General features: G+C 39.0%; 1 long non-coding RNA gene across 3 annotated transcripts in view; it reads right to left on the bottom strand.

Moving 5' to 3' along the window:
* Positions 1-21,585, bottom strand: part of LOC148324211 (uncharacterized) — a 145,786-nt gene that overhangs the window by 76,259 nt on the left and 47,942 nt on the right. For 2 of the 3 annotated variants that reach the window (XR_015846340.1, XR_015846338.1), the window contains exon 2: positions 20,950-21,055. This is a non-coding gene — a long non-coding RNA (uncharacterized LOC148324211). Of the gene's footprint in view, positions 1-17,601; positions 19,955-20,949; positions 21,056-21,585 lie in introns of those variants that run through there. The other variant, XR_015846339.1, reaches the window with a different exon arrangement.

The raw sequence follows: 21,585 nt of genomic DNA, 5'->3' as shown, positions 1-21,585 counted from the left end.
GTTTTTTTTTCCCATCTCGCCCTGTCTACGTCATAGCTGGGAGTCAAGCATTGTAATATGTATTGTAATAAAAAAACAAAAAAAAAACATAAATTGAGCTTGTTAGTGAAAATGGACCATCCTGGCCTGATGATCCATTTCAGGCCACACTCTGACCGAGTGTTCTCATTGTCGCACAGGAAAGACATTGTCGACCGATAAACCGACTGCATTGTGTGTAACTCCACCCTTTAGGTACTTTAACTTAACAGTTGGCTCCCCAAAGGAAGGGAAGCAAAAGTTGAGTTATTTTGTACGCTATTTTTACAGTACTGATACTGGAAATGAGTGAGGCTTTTCTCTCATATTGTGAATGACAAGTAATCTATAAGGTTAGTAAATGATTGCGCTGTTACAAATCATAGTATCAATGATGTAATGCATTTATTGAAGCTATTACAACATTGTGTGCTAAACAATTGGATGAAGTGATCTTTTGTTTAACATCATGCCATCAATTTGATGTTACAAAGTGCCCAGTGAAAGTAATGTTTTGCTGATCTAATTAAATATTTTTTCCTGATTGTGTTAAATCTGCTAACACGGTCTTACTACTTCCATTAAAGTGATAGCACTAAAAGTACTCACTCAAATCTCGTCCAATGGGTTGTAATAAAAAATAAATAAAATATTACAGAAAAGCGTCTTATCGTCTGGGGATGCTGTAAACTCTCTATTAGCGAGGGATTAATTCAATAAAATACTACTTTACTCTGCAACCATTCAAGAGGTAGATTTATTCGATGTGACTTACAAGACATAGCACACTAGCTAATATTATGTATTGCTTCAACAGAACGAAACAAAATACGGCGTCTGTCTGGCAGCCTCTCTCTTTACAAAACTCTAGCCAAGACATAAAATGTACTTGGACATTTACACGTTTGTAGCCTCTTGCTTTGTTACATTGTTTTCCTCCCACCATCTAAACATCTTCCGTCAATAGCACCTTGTGCCATCAGGGCTTTCTTGCCACATTTAACTGGATGAATACCGGAGGTGTGGAAACATAATACTGTAAAGTGCATCTTGTCTGACTCCGACACGATGAATCATGCAAAGGTTGAGGGTGCAAAGTCGGTCAAAAAGGAAGCACAAAGATGATGTGAATTAATGCTATCTTTTAAAATGTAATTTTTTTTATTATTTTTTTTTTAGAAGTGATTTACAGACTGAACAAATTAGTAAATTGAAAGAAAGGACAGCATGTCAGGTGAATTTAAAATAGTTTTTTTTAGACTAATATTAGAGTAGCAAAATGCACCCTTTTCATTGCCATTTAAAGGGGCGGCCATTTTGTCAGTTCTGTGGACTGCACATGAGATCACAGTTACTCAGGTAATCATGGCTCACCTGAAGCTTTGGCATGATTGGTCGTTATGTTAGCCCTTAGCCCCATTGACATCACAGTTCTGAGGGTGGGGTTTCAAATCCGAGATCTGGCCTTCCTGTGCACCTCTTCACACGAGTGAGTGACACTGAACGTCACCCTGCGTGTTCTTTGGAAGCATTTAGGTTTTCGGGGAGGCTTATTTATTGAGTGTGACTGTTTAACAAACTACTATGAGGCCAAAGTAAGTCCATAAATAAGAGTTTGATAAAGATGACGTGAAATGCATAGCAAATTACAAAAATGGGGTACGCATGGCCGAGCTCACCAGGATGTGTGGAAATTCTACATTGTCGGTTTTGCGGAAAAGGGGTCCAGTTACGTTCAAGCTGTTTTGATAATGATTAGAACCACGATAATTCAAGAACTCAAAGTACAAAAATTGCGACTCTCCCTTCCCAGCAATAAACTTTCCTCTTCCAGTTTCGCTCCTTGCCATTTTGCATAGTGCATGAAATAAAAATGAAGTTAAAAATTATGCTTGATGTCCATGTATGCATTTTATGATCTATAAAATTTATTTTCTGCTCAAAATGTTTTGTGAATAGAATTAATTAATTAATTGGATTAATATTGTTTACTTGCTTTTTTGGGGGGGGGGTCAGATGCTTTGGAATACATTAGTCATGAAAACCAAGGTTGCAATTTAATGTGATTTTTTTTTCATAAACGGGAAGCGTAATGGTGACAGTAAAGTTCACTCAAAATAACAAACAAGCCTTTCAAAGCTCTTTTATTATTTTCATATTTTCAATGGTATTTTACGAATCCATCCCCTTATCTTCTAACTAGGGCTGTAATTGCCCAGCTGGCTTTTAGCAAGAACACTAAAGTATCCCACATTAATAATGATTTATTAACGATAGTTAATGAGTTCTAATTTTAGTAGCCAATTTTAGGGACGCTTAGCATTCACTTGTTATAAGTTGCCTCATGTCTGTCTCCCTGCTGTTATCTGTCGCTGTCTCTTTCACTCGCCACCAGAGTGACAGCAGCTAAGGTGACGCCTGCAGTAGCCGAGATACAGCGCAGCTAATGGATTTGTCCCAGCCATGTGAGAGACAACAGAGCCCAGCCTCGAAGGAGATGAAACACAAAGGCAAATAGTTTAAACGCCTCTCTTTCATCTTCATTTGGACACAGCAGCAATCGAGCGTCTCACATCTCACCTCATCTACACCACTGCCTCAATCCATCATCTATGGCAGGCTAAATTCCCATCTTCTCATTTCCATAAAGTAGGAGAGTTGGTAACAAGCTGAGCTTTATATAGTGGGGAAAAACGTTTTCATATTGTCAATGATAAAAAAAAAAGCTTTGACTTTCCATTTTATTTATCAATGTTGTTCTTAAAAAATATAAATTGAACAGCTTTTTATGTCACATTCCCATGCTCAATCATTTCCCTTTGGCTCCAAGTCTGGCATGGTGTTGAGATTTGTTAAAAGAGGGGTGTTAATATATACACTGACTAAATGCTCAGATTCAAGTCATGTTCCCGTTCAGGGTCATGAGTTTGAAAGAAGTCAGGCTTGGGTGCCTTATTGGATTCTACATTTATTTCTATGAAATGGTGCCGTACCGCTGCTGAATGTCAGCCACATTCATGCAGCTGGCAAGGAATCAATTCCCAATCAATGTACTGTCATACACCAGATTTGTACAGGTTGTTGTCTGCCTTCAACACAAGATTTCTGGTATGTACTGTACAATATGACCGGGATAGGAATTAGAAAAATTAATAAAGGGAAGATAATGATAATGACAAAATTGTCTGAGAAAGAAACCATTTGATACTGTTTGTAAAAAGGCCATTTTCAATTTGTTGTATTGTATAATATTCATGCTTATATCTTCAGGGCTATCGTGACAAGCAGTCACTCTCTGGTGTGTTGTCCTTCATTGACGCTCAATGGCTGATTTCACTTTGGGTTGCGAAATTCAAGTCCCTTCTTTAGACAAACGAGTTCACACCAACAAATGTAGACACAAATATTATTTTTTTGATTATGCAAGTAATTGACAGCATAATCGATAGTATAATCGATTCTGGAAAGATTTGTTTGTGACAGCCCTAATTGTATCAAAACTCAGGAGTCAAATTCAGATCCCGAAAGTAAACATCCTGCCGCAGTTTGGCTTTAGCCACAGGTGCTTCAACTTAAGAGTTCGAGTGGTCAGGTGTGACAAGCTTTTCGCTGACCTGTTCGCTATCATTTGTCACCCTCAGTATCCGCGTTCCGGTCTGACTTCCGCTCCTCGCCGAAACGACTTGTTACATCCTCTGTACCAGTAATACATACCTCCATGCTTACGATTGTTTTTTTTGTTTTTTTAACCTTGCTTCTCATTCCAGGTTTTTGATAACATCCTTTGTTGAGCTTTGATATTGCTCCTACTTTCTTCCAGTTACCTTTAGTCCATTACTTTGCTATTTGTGAGAACTTATTCCCAGGTTCTCACAGCGCTTTACATTTGAGCACCTCCCTCCTTTTTATTCTTTTTTCTGCCACACCATTTTGAGAGCTCAGCCGCTGCGACGCCTAGTCTTCTGTTTGTCTGTGACTTTGTTTCTTTATTTAATAGTTTATTTCATACTTTGATGTCAATGTCCACTACTGAGTCCTAACACCAGCTTCACACCGCATCGAAGGCCCTGCTGTTGCGTTTTGTTCCAATTTTAAATTAATGAGGGTTTTTAATGTAATATTCAGAAGGAGACTATGCCCACCGCCGGTACAGTACGGGAATATGTGAATGAGAGCATTCATCCAGAGAAAGATGTTAAATTACACGGAATAGACTTCTGTTACGATGGCGATTTACAAGCACTGATCCCTGCACTGAAGTTCCAGTGTGTGTTGTAAATTTGCCAGAACTGCAATGACTAATGAACCAAACTGTGCAGAGGGACACAACATGGTGTAATTTCAGTCTCGCTTCAAAACAACACTTGTTCTACGGTACTTGGACTCAACAATTCCAAGATAATGACTCAGATTGTCACACTGAAAGGCCTTCAATGTAATTGTATTCTGTCCCTGTGGTATTCAACCATAAATGACCTTTCAGTTTGAAACCAAACGGCTGCGGGTGGTTAACGGTGTTCGAATTCATATAGATATGAAATTATGAATAAAGGATCACGGTGCAATCATGACTGAATGGATAATTAGTTACACACCTACATTTTTTCCCCGAGCACACACTATTGATTTACTATTAGTCAAATATCCATCCGTAATTAATGTCTGAGCTGAAATGCCCGGAGAAACGTGGGCTGACATCGAAGATAAAGTGCAAATAATTGTCCGGGTGAAACTTCAGTTAAAGAGCAATATTGAGTTGGAGAGAGCTCACTGCTCTGGGAGACCTGAACATGGGAGGGCCAGTCCTGGTGAAATTCAAAATACACAAGGACAAAACAAGTATCTTGCAAAAAGCAAAATATATGAAAGGCTCTAACATCTTCATACTGTAAATGAGGATTTCACCGATGCTGTCGAGGAAAGAAGAAAAGAATCAATTCTGAAGTTGAAAGCAGCGCGTGATGGAGGAGACATTGGCTACTTGAGGCATGACAAACTAGCATTGCATTAATATGAAACACGAAAATATGCAAAGGGGTAGGACTAGATACGTTTTTTTTTCTTCCTATACCCCTTTGAACTTAAACTGTGCTCAATTATGACCAATATATGTTTACTCTTCTTTTAAATGTTTTTTTTACATTTTATTACAATCATCAGTTTAAATGTTCAGTAAACAAACAAACAATCGTCTTCCTCACCCATACAATACCAGGATGCTCAGGCAGCTGTTACGTGAAGACTGTAGCAAGAGGAAATGAAAAGGAGCGCAAAGTAGCCAATCATCCGGCATTCCTGCCAAAGGTGTACCGAGGGGGCACAAGGTCAAAGGTGAGGTGTTTCTGGATGGCGAGCACAGCTGTGTGCAATGAGGGGTGCACTAAGCCGCCCCAGCATGACCCTCAAGCTGGCCGCTAACACCGGGAGTTACCCATAACACATCTGGGCCTGATTCCCATGAGCAGGCAGGTATCATGGCAGAACACAGGGCCTCCTTCTTTCTTGCTTGTTTGTCATATATTAACCTTTTGGTGGCCCTCTCATTAGAACTGTGATTGACAACTTCAAATGCCAGATTCGCTCGGAGATCCAGCGTTGGATAAATCGTAAATGAATAAAGTGAAAGGAGATCCCATCACATAGTGAGCATACTTGGATCATAAAGTGCTTCAAATTGCTTGTGGTTATTGATTGCTATTCTGGCTTCTCTTCACTGTATCGAGACACGAGTATTGTTTATTTATTCATGTAGAGCTGCCTCAAACTCTTCTGCTCTCATTGCCTGTGGTAAATATGCACATACAATAGAGTGCTTAAAAACTCTTGTGTGTTGCTACTCTCTACTCTGCTGCTGTAAAACAGTAATGTCCCCTTTGGGGAACGAAACGCTTATTCGCTTCTGTTATTTTGAGTAGGATATGCTCTGACCTTTCTCAAGAGGTCACAGATAGAGAGTTTGCCCCTTGGTAACCCTGACAAAATTAAAACTGTGCCGCTTGTTTACTCATGCTTGTGTTTTAATGAGAAGCTAAAACTCTATTTTTTTAATATATGTAGAAACTGATGAAAATAAAATCTATTTGGCAGCACAGGATTTGACACACGAGACTGATGGTGTCTGACGGGACATCAAACAACGAATTGTGAGGCTCACATTTTCAAGCAGCGATGACCTCTGGTCTGATGACCTTTAACTCGAGGTCACCTCCCAATTTTGTGCTTTTGTGTGTGCACGTTATGAAGACAGAGTGCTTGTTTGTTTTCCTCAATGTCTAAACGAGTTTCTGTATTTGCAATAGACAAGGTTTCATCTACCTCCTCACATCAGCATTTCTTTCCTAATGAAATGCACATTCTTCGTTTAGCTTGATGGTAGAGTGCTTGTCCAACATCTGTCCAGGCCAAGGCTTTTGGGCTTGCGATAGGTAATGAGATACGCCCAGTGAGGATTCAGTCGGCCTGCCATCCTCGGCCAAATAAGTGTTGGTGCCAGTCATTTCATATCATTTGCATTCATTTTCACACATAAGCATGTTTGAATCTGTAAGCAGACATGTATGCAAATTGTCTTGAGAGTAAACATGCACACATTTAAATGGGTACGATTCACTGCATTTTCGCTTTTGACGAGCATATGTTAGCATGTAAACGTCTGCCGCTTTCACACACCATAAATGCAGAAAGATTCAACATCAAGCCTGTTTCCTTTCCTCCTTATTTTATTTATAAAGCGAGCTGTCATGCATATTCACGTTGCCACCTGTTAGCGAGGCAATCTGCATGACACCTAAAGGGACATTGGCCCCTGTTCGTAATTGAGCATTGTGATGTTTCCCATGACAAAGTCCAAAGTGCAAAAAAGAGAAGACAGTGGTGTGAAAAGTGTTTTCATAAAAGGAAAAAATATATCTATTAATCAAATTCTATGATACAAAAAATAATTGTGGTCACAACCCTCATTTGTGCTGTTTTGGGACATGTGTGACACGTTTTCATACCCTCCCTAGAGACCAGATAACTTTAAATCTTTATTTTTATAATGCGTTAACAAAATATGAACAAAAACATTTGTCATTTATCAATTCAAGAATCCTTAGTGACGAGCACAACAACCACCTTGGGGAATTAAGTTCCGTTCTCGTTTTGATTCTTGAATATGATTTCATAGTTGAGAAATGTTTGTCTGGTTGTAAAATGTGATAATTCCAGCAAAGTGGTTCTTTAGTTTACCATTTGAAGTATTTGGAGAAGAAAATGTGTTATGGGAGTTAATGGCTGAAAAAGATATCATATAATATCAAATATCACGGTTCCCCTGTTTTACTTTTGTCTTGTCCTGTCTAGGCGTCCTCATCATGCATCTCAACAGCATATGAGACACATGGGTTGAATTAACCATTAAAAGACTCCTATTTCTAAACAAGATATGAGTCAGCAAAATCCTTCTGCCTTGAGCCATCTCATTAACATCCAGCCAGGGAGGCTGAGGCAAGCAAAGAGTGACTGGAGGTCTCGGTGGTTATACCCTGGGTGAGAATCGAATCGATGACATGCTGTCTCTCCGCAGGGTGACGAGTTATTAATGAGCTTCCATAGCCAATGAGAGAGTTAATTATCAGCATTCTGGCAGCGGTGCAGAAAAAAAAAAAAAACAAGTGAGGGGATGTTAGAGAGTCAAAGAGAGACTGCTGGTTTGTAACTGCTGAGATAAGCAAAGACAAAAAAAATGTAATTGCCGCGCAATCAATATTTTCTCACAATTTAGAAACATGGTCGAAAAACCTCAACAACGCACCAAACCGCTATCAATTGTATATCTAAAAACATGGAGACATTGTGTGCCGATAGATATAAATTGCGCGACTTTGCCATTTTAAACAAGTATTTGCGTGCATACATCCCACCCACATCTTTTCCAAAGTCATAATTAGCAGTGTTCTTTTTAAAGCAGGATTAATGGCCCAGCTGTGAGAGCTTGAAACCAATATTTTAGCTTTTTTTTTTTTTTTAGCGAATCCATCTATTAACAAACCGGAAATTGAATCTACTATGAAGCTTAAGCTCTTCAGATGAGAAGATTTCTAACTTTAATTTAAAATATAATGTGACCATGCTATCATTTGCCGCTGTCCATCATCTCTGCATGCTGGTACGTTTTCAGCTATTTCATAACTGTCAGTTATCATTTTTGCTTCAGGCTCTGCATAATTGTCTCACTGCTGATGAATTCTCCTCATAATTGAACCTCCGCAGTGGGAAGCCATTGGAGATATTTAGAGGGGGGAAAATGTGGCTGATATCAAGATTTAAACGTCAAGTAGAAATCTGTTCTATTAATTGAAAGGACTGTTTACCAAGTGCGCGTGTTCTGTTTCAGTGTGACATTACAGATAGGATTTTTGTATCAAGATTGATGATTGACTGGAAAATATATGGAAACGATATTACATCTCACACATACAGTAGCTCCCATAGAGCACTGAGGTGACTGAAACGCTCCACATAATTCAAATGAGCGACTTCACACGTGTCTCAGTTATGCAGCTGTTTTGTTTGGCAACAGATTGAGCAACAAAGTTACGCTCGGCTCAGCAGTTAAGTGTTAAATGTCAGCGTGGGGTAAAATTGCAACCAATGATGAAGATAATTAAAGTGACCAAAAGTATTTGCTTATTTATTTTTTTTCCAGAGTGCAGACTGAAGAAATCTTAACAAAAGAATAAATAACATGTTAGGCCCTATTTTCGTGGCCAGCAAAAGTTCAGCTGAGCACATGGGTGGCATTTTCTTTCTTTCTGAAGTTAGAACGAGGTATTTGCGCTAGCTGCGAGGTACACAGCCGACTTGTTTGCCATCTCGTGGAAGCAGCCCCCCTCATTCCTTTGGAACTGATTTGAAAATGTTTGAATCACTTGCACTTGCTGTGTTCAGATCGATGTTCAAAAGCAAGGTACAAAAAATATATATATTAACCACCGGCGACACATATACCTGGTTACCAAGTATACGTTGGCCAAATTACAGAGATATTGTTGCTGTTTGCCTGCTTCTCCATTAAATTCACCAAAGTCACGTTAACGCACCTGCGCCACAACTTAGACCCGTCAACTTTCTGTCACCAAATTGGTGAAATTGGTGTGCCATAGGCTTGTAAAAGGAAATGTGCTCGGTCCGCCAGGAAATTCTGGAAAGGTACAACGTGGTCAGGAAAATTCCCGAATACGGTAAGCTAGACTTGTGTCGGCATGAAAATAAGGCCATTATCTCTTCTCCCTTTCACTCATCTTGCCAAAGTGTGGAAAATACTTTTTTTTTTTTTTTTGCTTTGTGTATTCCAGGTGACTAATCAAAACAACTGACTGTGATTAAAAACATGACCACCCCGATTCAAGAAATGAAAAGGTTTTGTAATATTGCCACAACGTTTAAAGTGCAATTAAATGCAGAGACTATTTTCTGTTGCCTTTGGTTAGGAGAATAAAATGTAGCTGCAAGTTCCAATAACTGGGCTGCTTGAAATTGACTTCACTCTTGTTATAAAATTATAATAAAAAAACTTCTTTAACTTCAAGCGGTTTTGGAGCACTCTGGGATTAAAGCAATCACCAAAGCAGTTATTCCTCTCAATAGTGCAGCTAGTTTGGCTTTCAGAGTGCATTCAAACTTTAGCCAATTATAGGAGTGACGAGGGTGCGAGGATTAGTGCTCATTAGCAAACACCGCAAGTGGTTACTGATGCCAAAACAATAGAAGAGCTCAACCCCGACATAAAGCACATCGCTCCAAACATAGAAGTATGATAATGGCTAAGACAACTGATAGCGGGCCAAGTTGAGCCTCTCTTCTCATTATTTAACATAAAAGCACAAGGGCCATTTGGAGGGAATGTGCTTGAGGCTCGCATAATAGAGACGCTTGGCCACATGAAAGCGTGGCGACGAGAGTGTCACTGCAGCCTGAGTGCTTGCGGGTGTTTTAGGAAGAATCTGGATGTACACAAATGTTCTGGATTTGTCTCAAAAAAGGCTCACATACCGGAGTGATAATTAAATGGATTAAAACATTACCCAATTTGCAGCTGCAGAAAATGCTTCCATCTGCTCACTAGGAAGATGCGGGAGGGCCTGTGATATGTACAGCAGGAAAGTGTCCTCACAAAACTATTCATATCATTTTGTCTCAAGGCAGTTGTTTACAAAATGCATTGGTGGTGGCTGTGTTTAGTTGGAAGCAAAAGCGAGTTCCAATGGGAAAAATTTGAATGACTGGAGTCAATAACATACCTTAAATCAAAACAACCATGAGTGAGGTAAAAAAAAAAAAAAAAGCCCCAAGTAGTTGATAAAAGATGAAGTGTCGCCTTGAGAGTTCCATTTCTGCTCCTTGTGCAGGCCACGTATTTGAAATACTTAATTAATCGAGCATATGTGCTCAGCTGCTCATATTTGGCCGTACATAAGGTTAGTTAAATACATTCACATCTGGAAGGCACATAAAATGCAACTCATTGGGCACTTTCTGCACAATAAGATGAGATGCAATGCCAGATTAGATATATAGATTATATACATATAGATTATTAAAAATAGATTATATTCTAAACATTCAGTTTTTCCTGATTGACTGTCTCAAAATGCTTTGGCACCACAATACGTTGAATATTTTATAAGAACTACAATCTAGAACCAACTGCTGAATTCAGGATTATGTACTGTAACAACACAACTGCTGACTAGCATAGTTGCAGGTGGTACAGTTGGACAAAAAAAAAATCAATTTCATCTGCCATCAACCATAAGCATGCTGGATCTGCTATCCATCCATAGTTTTATTACATTTGCATGTAATAACTATTCGCCAGCTGACAATATTGCTCAGTATGAATGCAGATGAGAAAGGAGAGGGAGTCTTCATGTATCACACTTTATAATATTCAACAACTCCCATAAATGTCTAAAAACAAGGAAATCATCATTGAGTTGAAACTGTTTGAATTGTGTTCTTCTTATTTAAATGATCTTAACTCATCCTCATTATCACTATGCAGTTATCATACCTCTGTGTTGGAACCAGAAATAATTGAATGTGTCATAGTACAATGTGTTCTGCTAAGGTGCACCAATTCCAAGTTGTAAACAGACAAAGATTAAATTTACTCAGTGGCGCGGCAATATGAAGAAGAATTTAAAAAAAAAAAAAAAAAGAAAAGAACATTATTCCTAAAAATACTATACTGCAATTCTTGTAGGTATTGAGAAAATAAAGAACCAGATTGAAACTGCTGCTTTGGCCAACATCCAGGCCGTATTGTGAAGAGTTTAATTTGGCTGCATTACATATTGAAAGGCCCACACAGCGCACTCTCTGCCAATGCATATGTATGGTATTTTTTTTTTACTGACTGAGGGTGCTTTAGGTAGCATTGTGGTTGTGCTAAATCCTATCTTGCATGGTCCCTGTTCCGCTCAGGAATGGGACCAAGAGCACTTAGTAATTAGTTCAGCATAATGACTTCATGATGCAGCATGTCTCTCTCCATCATGTGGCCTTTCACTAGACTCTACATTTTGTTAAAGAAGGAAATTCTGTCATCACAGATGCAGAGAAAGTAAAAGTGTGAATGTGAAATCAGGTAAATCACTATGGTTGAGGCAAGTTAAGATGCCTGCAGTCAGAAACACGTATTTTACAACAACCGTTTAACCATGGACAATGGAATTTTACAGAAAACGCAAATGGACATATGAAGAAAATATTTCTAATGCTGATTACTGATAAATGCACCATGCTTTGCTTAAATAATTGGCACTTTTCATTTTGTACTTAAAGCAAAACTTTAAAAAAAACAAAAACTTATATGAAACCTAAGCTACAATTAAATGCTTTGATTAAACTAAAATTAATAAAAAGTGACAAACCCAATCTGAAAATGAATTAAAACTGAACAAATATAAAAAGCTACACTCAAAATGAAATAAAAATAATTGGTCGTTAGCTGGGACTTGAACAGCTGTGATGTCATTTTCAGTTGAAAGAAGTGACAGAATGCACAATTAAGTCGCAGAGTATGATGCAATCCAACCGCTGTATTTTTGTCCAGTTTTTTAGGGGTATTTTTTTCTATAAAATGTTGGTAGAAATTTGGACGAGAACGACTTCAGAGGTGTTCAATCTTTGATGTTTCAAGATGCTGTACTCAGATGATTTGAGTTCTAATAAAAAATAAATTGTTTTACGTATGTCATGCTGCCACTGTTTTGATTGATCGAACAGACATCCCCTGACTCGTAATGCCAGTGTGCAACGAATGGAGGATGATGATCTGCGCATGACGTATTGCGAGCTACAGATGTGGCCCATTTGTTTTGTGTCACTCTTCCCCACCTTCCTCTCTTTCCTGATCCGAGTGAATTTGCTCGCCAGTGACTGCTGCTGTTTAGACAATTTGTTGCTTTGAGAAGGAAGCTAGTTATTGGGTTGACATTTGTATGTACCCTTCTATGGGGTCAAAGTTCAGGGCCATCACCTCTCGCAGCATTTTTGTTTAACCACCTCAGTCGGATAAATGTATGGGATGGGGAAAGCTGATAGGGGAATTTGACATGACAGAGTAACGAATAAAAGTCCAAGCGTGACCTCTGAAACATAGGGGTTATAAACACTTCATGCTTTCTGTGTGTGTGTATGTGTGATGTTGCTATGGTGCGAATTGATGGCAACACTTGGTATTTGCCCTGCACATAAAAGAGTTTTGATGCCAGAATGAGGCCGGTCAAGGCCACCACAAGACTATCTTCAGTTTTGGTTTGTTTTTTTAATACAATAAAATGTGTGTTTTGTGAGTCCTTGGTTGTTCCAGTCAGTCTGTAATAAGTTCCCCATTTAGAGACTCGAACAAGATGTAATCTTGGGCCAAGAGGGATCTGGTGAAACAAGCTCGGGCAATTTGAAGACCAAGTAAGGCGCAGTAGTGACTTAAAAGCATCTCAAAAGCAAAAACAAATATGATTCAGAATAATTCAGCATTTTTTAGGGTTGATGAATGAACTGCGCATTTCTTGCAAGGGTAGAAAGTTAAGGTAGCTGATCAAGTTTGAATGGAAATCATAATGACCTTGAACTTTCATGTTAAAAATAGGACTCTCATTTGATCTATGGAAAAGTAAGAATAGAGCAAAGAAAAAAGGTTGCACTATTCAGACTTTTGTCCTCAAAACCTAGGTGTAAAAATTATTCCTTATGTTATGGATGATTGACATTGATGTTGATGATAATAATGTTCCAATTGAGTTTCAATCATCTGTCACCTCCTTTTGAAGATCAATTGTATTTTCATTCATGGATGCAGCACTTCATCATCAGACGCCCTACAAGCATGTCAATTTATGTGGCGGATCTCTGCAAGTGGCACACGCACCAGAAACATTGCCAAAACAAATGGCCCTGCATCCAAGTAGACAACCTCAACAAATATTCAAGTATGTGCCAGTTATCAAGGTTAATGCTGATAAAGCAATTAGCATCTCTTAAGCTTTTGGCTTTGGCTTGATAGTCCCTCCAAAGTCCGGCCATGGTTCAAAAATGCTTGCTCATTGCTCTTGCTGCCAAAGCATGGGTGGATAAACTTGGTGTGGGGCTGGTGCTATGTGTATAAATGATGATGTTACAACCCCTTCAAATTGAGAACAGCTCACTCTCACACTAATTTGCAGAAATGGGCAGCAATTAAATTATTTACCTGCTTTAATATCACATTGTCAGTGGTCAAGCACTCAAAACACCCAATTATTTGTATTAGGTGATGTAGCACGTTACCATGCTACCTGTTGAGAAGCTGGTGCTTCCATGTCATAATTGAATATGGAACTGCCTCAAGACACAACCTGTGCTAGAGAGCTGAGGCGCCTGTGAATTTAATTTTAACAACAGTAAAGTGTCTATAGGCATCCACACCACACAGTGTTGAAATAACGTTTACTAATGTGTTAAATATTCAACATTCAATAGTGTTACAGCAACAAAATAGAGTTTTGATAATTTAAATAAAGCATTACAATATTTCAATTGTATTTTATTAAATCCATTTCGCACAGCTCATAATAAAACAGCAGTAGGTCACAATGTATGATATTGTTGCGCAGCTGTCACTGGGTTGGTATTAATACACAATTACACCCCAACATTAGAGAAAGACTTTCTATACTTATAAGTCATGTCTTTGTTTATCATGGTTGCCCGTTACTGGAATATTAGTGGAGCTCATACGGCCGGAGACAAATTCCATGTTTGTTTTACATACTTGGCCAATACGGATGATTCTGATGTTCTTTCACCATTTTCATGTGAAATGACAATGAATCATCAAATTGTGACACCTACCCTTTTATTTATTTCTTTTTTTTATTTTTGCATCATTCCACGTACACATGAGAACACAATGGGCAGCGTTTAGAGCTCTACACACTCTGGGGACGGGTTATGAAAGTAATCGTTTTCAGGCATACTTCAACCCAATCAAATTCCTTCATGGACACTTGGCTTTTCATGTCATGTCATTTACATTTTGGAGAATAGGCAGATTTTTTTTGTCGAGCAACTGACAAATGATGCTCATTAGACTGAATAGAGTCAGCTATAGCACTTACTCATTTAATGGTTTTTGAACATGTGGCATCACAATTAATTTAACAATCGGTGTTTTGGCACACTACTTTACTCATTTCTATACTTCAAAGAAAGATGTAATGATGCAAAGAATACAGACATAAATTCTTAATTATTGGCTAATTAAAGTTATCTGTTTAAACAATAAACCAGAAAACCAAAGTTGAAATCAAGTTATGACGCAAAAAAAAAACGTTTTCATCAAATACCCTGCCAACCGTAGGGAAGTCTTATTCCGTCTATCTAGCTCGTGGGAAAATGATGCTGAAGAAAATTGTCTCGACTAATTAGTGAACTTCAATCATTATGTAAGGGTGTGGCTGTAATTTCAAAGAGACACCAATCAGGGTCGAATTCATCTGACATCGCAGTTTCAGTCTCAGTGCTACATCTTAGACGACACAAGCTATTTTATTACTAGCTGGTGTTAATACAACACCGTGTATTCTGTTTTTAAAAATGACCCTGAATTTATAACACTGGCCAATTTGCAGTACAGATGAATATTGTCACATGTGATATGAAACATCACAGCACTTCTCTGTATTCTCATTTGAGACATCAAGACTTCCTTATATCTCTCTGACAGCACTTTGTTTTTTTTTTCAGTCCAGAAATTATGAGGGCAGCAGTTTACTAGCTGATACTTTGCCTGCGTGCAATGTTGACAAAGCAACACCATCTCTTTTAGATACTCGTGCAAGAAATGCCGAGCACTTAATCAATTAATTTTGCATGGTCAACGGTCTCTATCATATTAGGTTAGATGTCAAACTAGTAAGTCAATAGTTACTAAGATGGCTATATAACCACCCTGAGCAAGATAAAATTATGAACTTACTCTGATAGACAAGTTTGCAACTATTCTGTTCACGCACAACATGTAAAACAAACACTGTATTAAAGGTTCAATCTCTTACTTTTACATAACGTAAGCGAATAATTAACGTAGCAATGCTTATCCTTGTCATTGGAGTCTGCTGTAATGTAGAAATGCAATGTATCGAACAAAGAGTTGTCTAATATTTTGTTTCTGCCATGTGGCTAAATTTGGTAGCAAACCAAATTGTGACGAAATATCAGAAACATCTTTCAATAAGAAGCAGTTCTACACCATTGCAGAATACAAGGATAATGATAAACAATTCAGTATTTGCCTCTCTGGCAGTGCCAATCAAAATTGAGTGAGCACCATTATCTTTATGGAGCCGCAAATGCTCTTGTATTAGATCTCATGAGATTGTACAAGTGGTGATAATGTTGATTTGTGCGCATTAAATGTGCCAAATTATGAAGACTCATTAGATGAGTTGTTTTAGCAATCCTACCATGGTGTTTAGTGCAATAGCCCTCAGAAGAATGCAGAACTCTACCAAGACTAAACTCAAAACTATGAATAAATAAATAAATAAATATACAAGTATTGAGCCCATTTGTTTTCCAGTGTTCCCATCTGTTTGTTAGTTAGGCTGGCTGAGCCGTGATTAACAAACAGTTCTTTTGAAAATAGTGACACAAACTTTTAACATAAATTCCTGTGTCCCTTTGTGTCTTATCCATGTCCGCAAAATATGTTTTTCTTGATTCATGCACCAACTTTTTCAAGTATTGTGTATATCAGCTTTGGGTTGTTTGTTTTTAGCATAATCCTTCTAATTATCACTGTTCAATGGTTTACTTCTTCATTCTCACAATGATTACTGTGTTGGAAAATAAATGAAAGTGAACTTTGAGACAGTTCAGGGAAAAGTAGATCATTAAAGCACAAAAAGAAATGAACCAACTTAAGAGCAGAATGCAACAAAACATTCACAGTACCATCCATTCATCCATCCTCTATACCGCTTCGCCTCACTAGGGTCGCGCTGGAGCCTATCCCAGCTATCTTCGGGCAGTAGGCGGGGGACACCCTGAACTGGTTGCCAGCCAATTGCAGGGCACACAGAGACGAACAACCATACCTAGGGGCAATTTAGAGTGTTCAATCGGCCTACAATGAATGTTTTATGGAATGTGGGAGGAAACCGGAGTACCCGGAGGAAACCCACGCAAGCACGGGGAGAACATGCCAACTCCACACAGGATGGCCGGAGCCGGGATCGAACCCACGCCCGATGCTGTCTCTCAATGTGAGGCCATCGTGCTAACCAGTCGGCCACCGTGCCGCCCACTTACACAGTACCCTCAAGTATAAATACAAGCGAGCCCCATAAATATAGTGTTTTTTTGCCAGCAAGGTGGGCTCTATGAAAAAACTAAAATGCCATAAGAGGTTTTACTCTACATCCCATCTAGAGCCCGTCACGTTTCCTCCACAACTGGATTAGGCTCAATACCTCTGACACCAATTACCTGGAGAGGGTGGGCAATGTGTCAAAATATTGATTCCATTAATGTCACACTCAAAATAATGGCACTCTTTGAGTTATGACCTTCTGGATGAGTGAGTAGAGAGAGAGATGGCAAGTGATGTAGCGATGCCATTTTGGATGTATAAAGACAATGGCTACATGTGGAATCGGGCTTTGTATTGATCCAAACAAAGGGAAGCCCTGAGTGACTAAATCAGTGGTGTCATCCATCTCATTGTATTGACTGGGCTTCATTTACACCTGGCCTTTTAACTGGAAGACAATACTTGTAATCCTTGCTTTGGAATAATGGCGGCTTTACTGGAGACAAAGTGAATTATAAAGTGTATAAACACAACAATGGGTGTGGCGACATGAGTGTTTTGTACAAATATGATCGGTCCTGCACAGTAATTTTAAGGTCTCATTGTTTTATTGTCATTAAAAAAGTGATGTAATACAAAACTGCTATAATACAAAACAATTACCTGAGCCATTTAGAGCACCTAGTGTATATTTATAACCTGGTTTCATCGTTTGAATGTGGACAGCTACTTTTGGAAAAAATTAATGACCAGATTATCAGCATTAGCAAAGATCAACACTTTGACAAGCTACCCTGAACCAGGGTGCACATTTTTAGGTGAGATACTAAACATTGATACAGTATGGATATATTTTGTATAACATAAATTGCAATATTGTTAGCTTAACTCAATTAAATATAGCATTAGTGTGCTGCTTTTAACATGTCTATTTTTAATAAAATACAATAAAAATTAAATTTGATAACCTTTTTTTGTTGCATGCTAGTATCAAATGAATTGGAATCAGAAAGCAACTTATTCAAAAAAGAAGAATTTAAATGAAGAGGCACTAGAAGGATAAAATGGTGTACTGCTCGTTTCTGTGGTACAAAGCTGTATTCTCTAACACAACCCGCTGGTCTAATTGTTTAAAACCAGGGCTTGGTTTGCTGGGAAATGCAAAGTAAAAGGTGTGTCCTTATCTTGAAGGCATCTGCTAACTAGCCATGTGTGGTGACACGGTCCTTTCAAACAAAACTGGAGCAGATTTAAACAATTAGCGGCAGTGGAGCAAAAAAACAGGGGTGAAGGAGGCAACTAAATGATAAAATAGCCAGATCATGCCAGAATAGTTTTCAGGCGCCGGCGGTTAAATTAGACCTCGTGGAAGGAAAACACTGACGGAAACAAAATTAAACGTGCAGCATGAAAACAAAGGGACATCGGTATCAGCCAGAAAAGCGGAAGATAAGAGGAATGTGAAGATGAAGAAGCTCAATTTCAAACAAATTCTCATAGAATTTAAAAAAAAAAATACACTCATGTAGGTCAAACAATACAATTACATATGACTCATCATAAGCCCCGTCACCTCACCAAAAATAAGAACGAGTCTGTTGTGAGTATGCTGCAGCGTGTTGGATGACGTATATGTGTCTGACTCTCAAACAACTCAGAATAAAGATGTGTTTGCATAAGAATTCATGTCTTGGAATAATTATCTCAATACTGGTGGGGGATATTTTAACAGAGCAATTAAAAGACAATAAATGAATTGTTCTGCTCTGAAAGGTTTGGCTCTTAAATGCGCATTCATTACAAAGTTACAAAGCAAGCAAAACTAACCAGCTAGGCGCGCATTTTCTGTCAGTGCAAGTTGGGTGGGAATTGTCATACTACTGGTTTCAATCAAAAAAAGAGTGTTGACCTTATTGGATGCGTTCATAGTGAGGTGAGGTAACAGGCTGTACACAATGTGTGTCTGAAAGATTGCGGGACTGGTGTTGTAAAACTCTCATACAATTTCAACGGCCCTTCAAAGTAACACCTCTGGAGTGTAAAAACTTCTAGCCTTTTCTGCCATGCCTTTATGCACTCTTGAAAGGATACTTCCTGGATTCTATGCAGCGCCGTTACACAGCCATCTTGATGCTGCCAACATCTTTAAAAGCCTCAACACACCAATCTGGCGTCGGCCATCGGAAAGTCGTTGCTCGGGGTTAGTTTGGTGTAGTCATAAAGTCTGAGCCGTTGTAGCTGCGCGTGGGGGAGACGTGTTATACATGTAGAATCGGGTCAGGCTGTCAGGTTAAGTGATCACTGTGATTGGCTATTTGCTAGCAAATCAGTGTACTGGACACAAAGTGGGAAAAACTGTGAAAATTGAAGCTATTTCTCAAGAACAAAATGAACTTTGCTGATCTTCACATCGCTTCTATGGTCATAATGGCTGGCTGGACAGAAGCGCACAAAGAACGAAGTAATCACTCTCGTTCACGAAAGAAAGACGTTACTCAACATCACCATCAAAGGCTATGCGTTGACTAACGCTGCCGATGGTACTACTTCTCACACATGCACAGCAAGTTCCGCAGTAGTTGGCATCTCCGTCTGCTTTTGCGGTGTGTTCTTCCTTAGTTTTCCAGTCCGATGTCACAACTTCTAGGCCGACGCAACAGTTGGCCGTGATGGCTGACATCGGATTAGTGTGTGGGGGCAATATAACTGGTCCCCTTGAGTTTGGAAAAGAGCAAAAAAATCATCATGGTGATGCTCTTGTCAGCAAGGAACTGTCAGATGCTCATGGCATTGTTTGCAAGTTTGTTGGCATGGTGAAGCAGCCGTTGTCCTGCCACCAGTCTCACGCACTTAACGAAACAACCAGGTCGTATTTGTATATGTACTTGTTCATTGACTGGCTCTTTAGCAAGAGTTTGCTGTAGACGATGACCCTCACGTCAAAGAATGCAATGAACACGGCGGCGGACTTCTGTTGAAGGCTCTGACCTATCGGTCGTACTCGATGGTCCATGACTCATCACCGTTGATGACTCGCCCTCGCTAGTCTGGGCTTTTTGGTCTAATCATCATTCATTCTGCTCATTGCTTGACAACCTGACACAAGATGAGCACATAAAAAAGCATGTGGAAAAAATATTAACCAGCTGCAGAGAGCTGAGGTCACATTTATATACCCCAGGGCGATTACATTGACGGAGAAAACTCATAGTTTGTAGTTAGGGTTTGAAATATTCTTTTGTGGCACAAGTCCTGGAACTTTGCTGACACACCTCATACCGGGTTGCCATTACATACAAACACTGAAGAGTGAAAGGATGGAATAATTTACTTTCAATCATAATGCTATTTTCTCATTCTCTCATCAGTCATTGTGGTCAAATCTTATCTTAAATAGTCCGTCAATGTCTATCCGTGCTCTGGAAATACTTCATGGCAATGACGAAGACCACATGTCTTTTATAAGGATGTGAATACATACTTTCAATGTTCAATGCAGCCCAGAATGTCAAGCGCTGTGCCAAGCCGGTTAGCCACCGATCAGGGCTGTTCTGCCGACTGTTAGAAGCAAACCGAAGACAGCACTACAAGGCATTCTTTTAACATTTGTGGTGGAGCCTGATATTAATCACTTGTGGCATTTTACGGAGAAAAACATGGGCATATAAATCAGTGTGACGCCTGTGATTTCAAAGAACGCAGGGTTTAAAACTGAAATGTGATACTTTACAATCCAATCCACATATTGCCTGTACTGCAGAAAATGACGTATACGTTAATATATCCAATATATACAAATATGTTGGGGTTTTTTTTCTGTCACAAAACTTAAAAGAATTTCCCCCATAGGACTTTATTCCTGTTTTAGCTTTTTTTCCATCATTTAAAGGAGTTCCCAGATTTTTTAATAACTTACCTATCACAGGCATAAAAATTGACTCTTTACACACACGATTTTTGTCTTGCTAAAACGAGCCCGTTTAAGGGGTTGATGCAAATGAGCCACCCCATTTACTGGTGGGCCAAAGGCAGTCCAGCTTTCGTTGACATGGCCAACTCAGAGCTTTGCGACCACAGAGGCTACATCTCACCAGAATGTAATACGTAACGGCAGACTGGATCAGCATCTCGTCTTCCGCATCACTTGGGGGGCTGGCTCACATCCTCATGATTGCTGTGGTAGCAAAGCCTGGAGGTCTGGGGGAAGAAAAAACATTTTAACTCATGGAGGCAGCAGTTGAAACATAAATAACCCCCACTTACGCAGCATCGCCAACTTCACTGTACTCAATCCAGCTCTGTTCGACTTTTGGCTTGACCATGACAGTGTAATTAGATTTACTTGTTTGTTAAATTTGACATTTTTACATAGTTGCATGCAAATAACAGGAAATGTTATAGTCTATAACTCCAAAGTTGAATAAAGGCTTGCATATTTCCCCATACACGTCGCGACACTTAGTATTTCGTAATAATAATAATAACCTTCTATAAATCACGCCATTCTGCAACCTAATAGTTTCCATTGATCATAAGATTCTTATACTTCTCTGATTTTTTAGGTCCCCTCTGATTTCCCACACATCAAGACAAAAACGGAGTCACTTTGAAGTCTCAGCGTGATCTGCATTATGAACAAAATTGTAATTGTTTCTGCATATTGCACTCCCTTTAAAAGTGGTCAAGCAATGAGAAAATTGCCATGTGGTCTCCCCTAATAAAATATC

Source organism: Idiotropiscis lumnitzeri, chromosome 13, assembly GCF_059441095.1.
Source record: "Idiotropiscis lumnitzeri isolate Australia: NSW breed Sydney's pygmy pipehorse chromosome 13, RoL_Ilum_1.0, whole genome shotgun sequence".
Lineage (NCBI taxonomy): Eukaryota > Metazoa > Chordata > Actinopteri > Syngnathiformes > Syngnathidae > Idiotropiscis > Idiotropiscis lumnitzeri.
The sequence above is the reverse complement of the archived record's forward strand: the minus strand, read 5'-3'. Positions and strand labels throughout refer to the sequence as shown.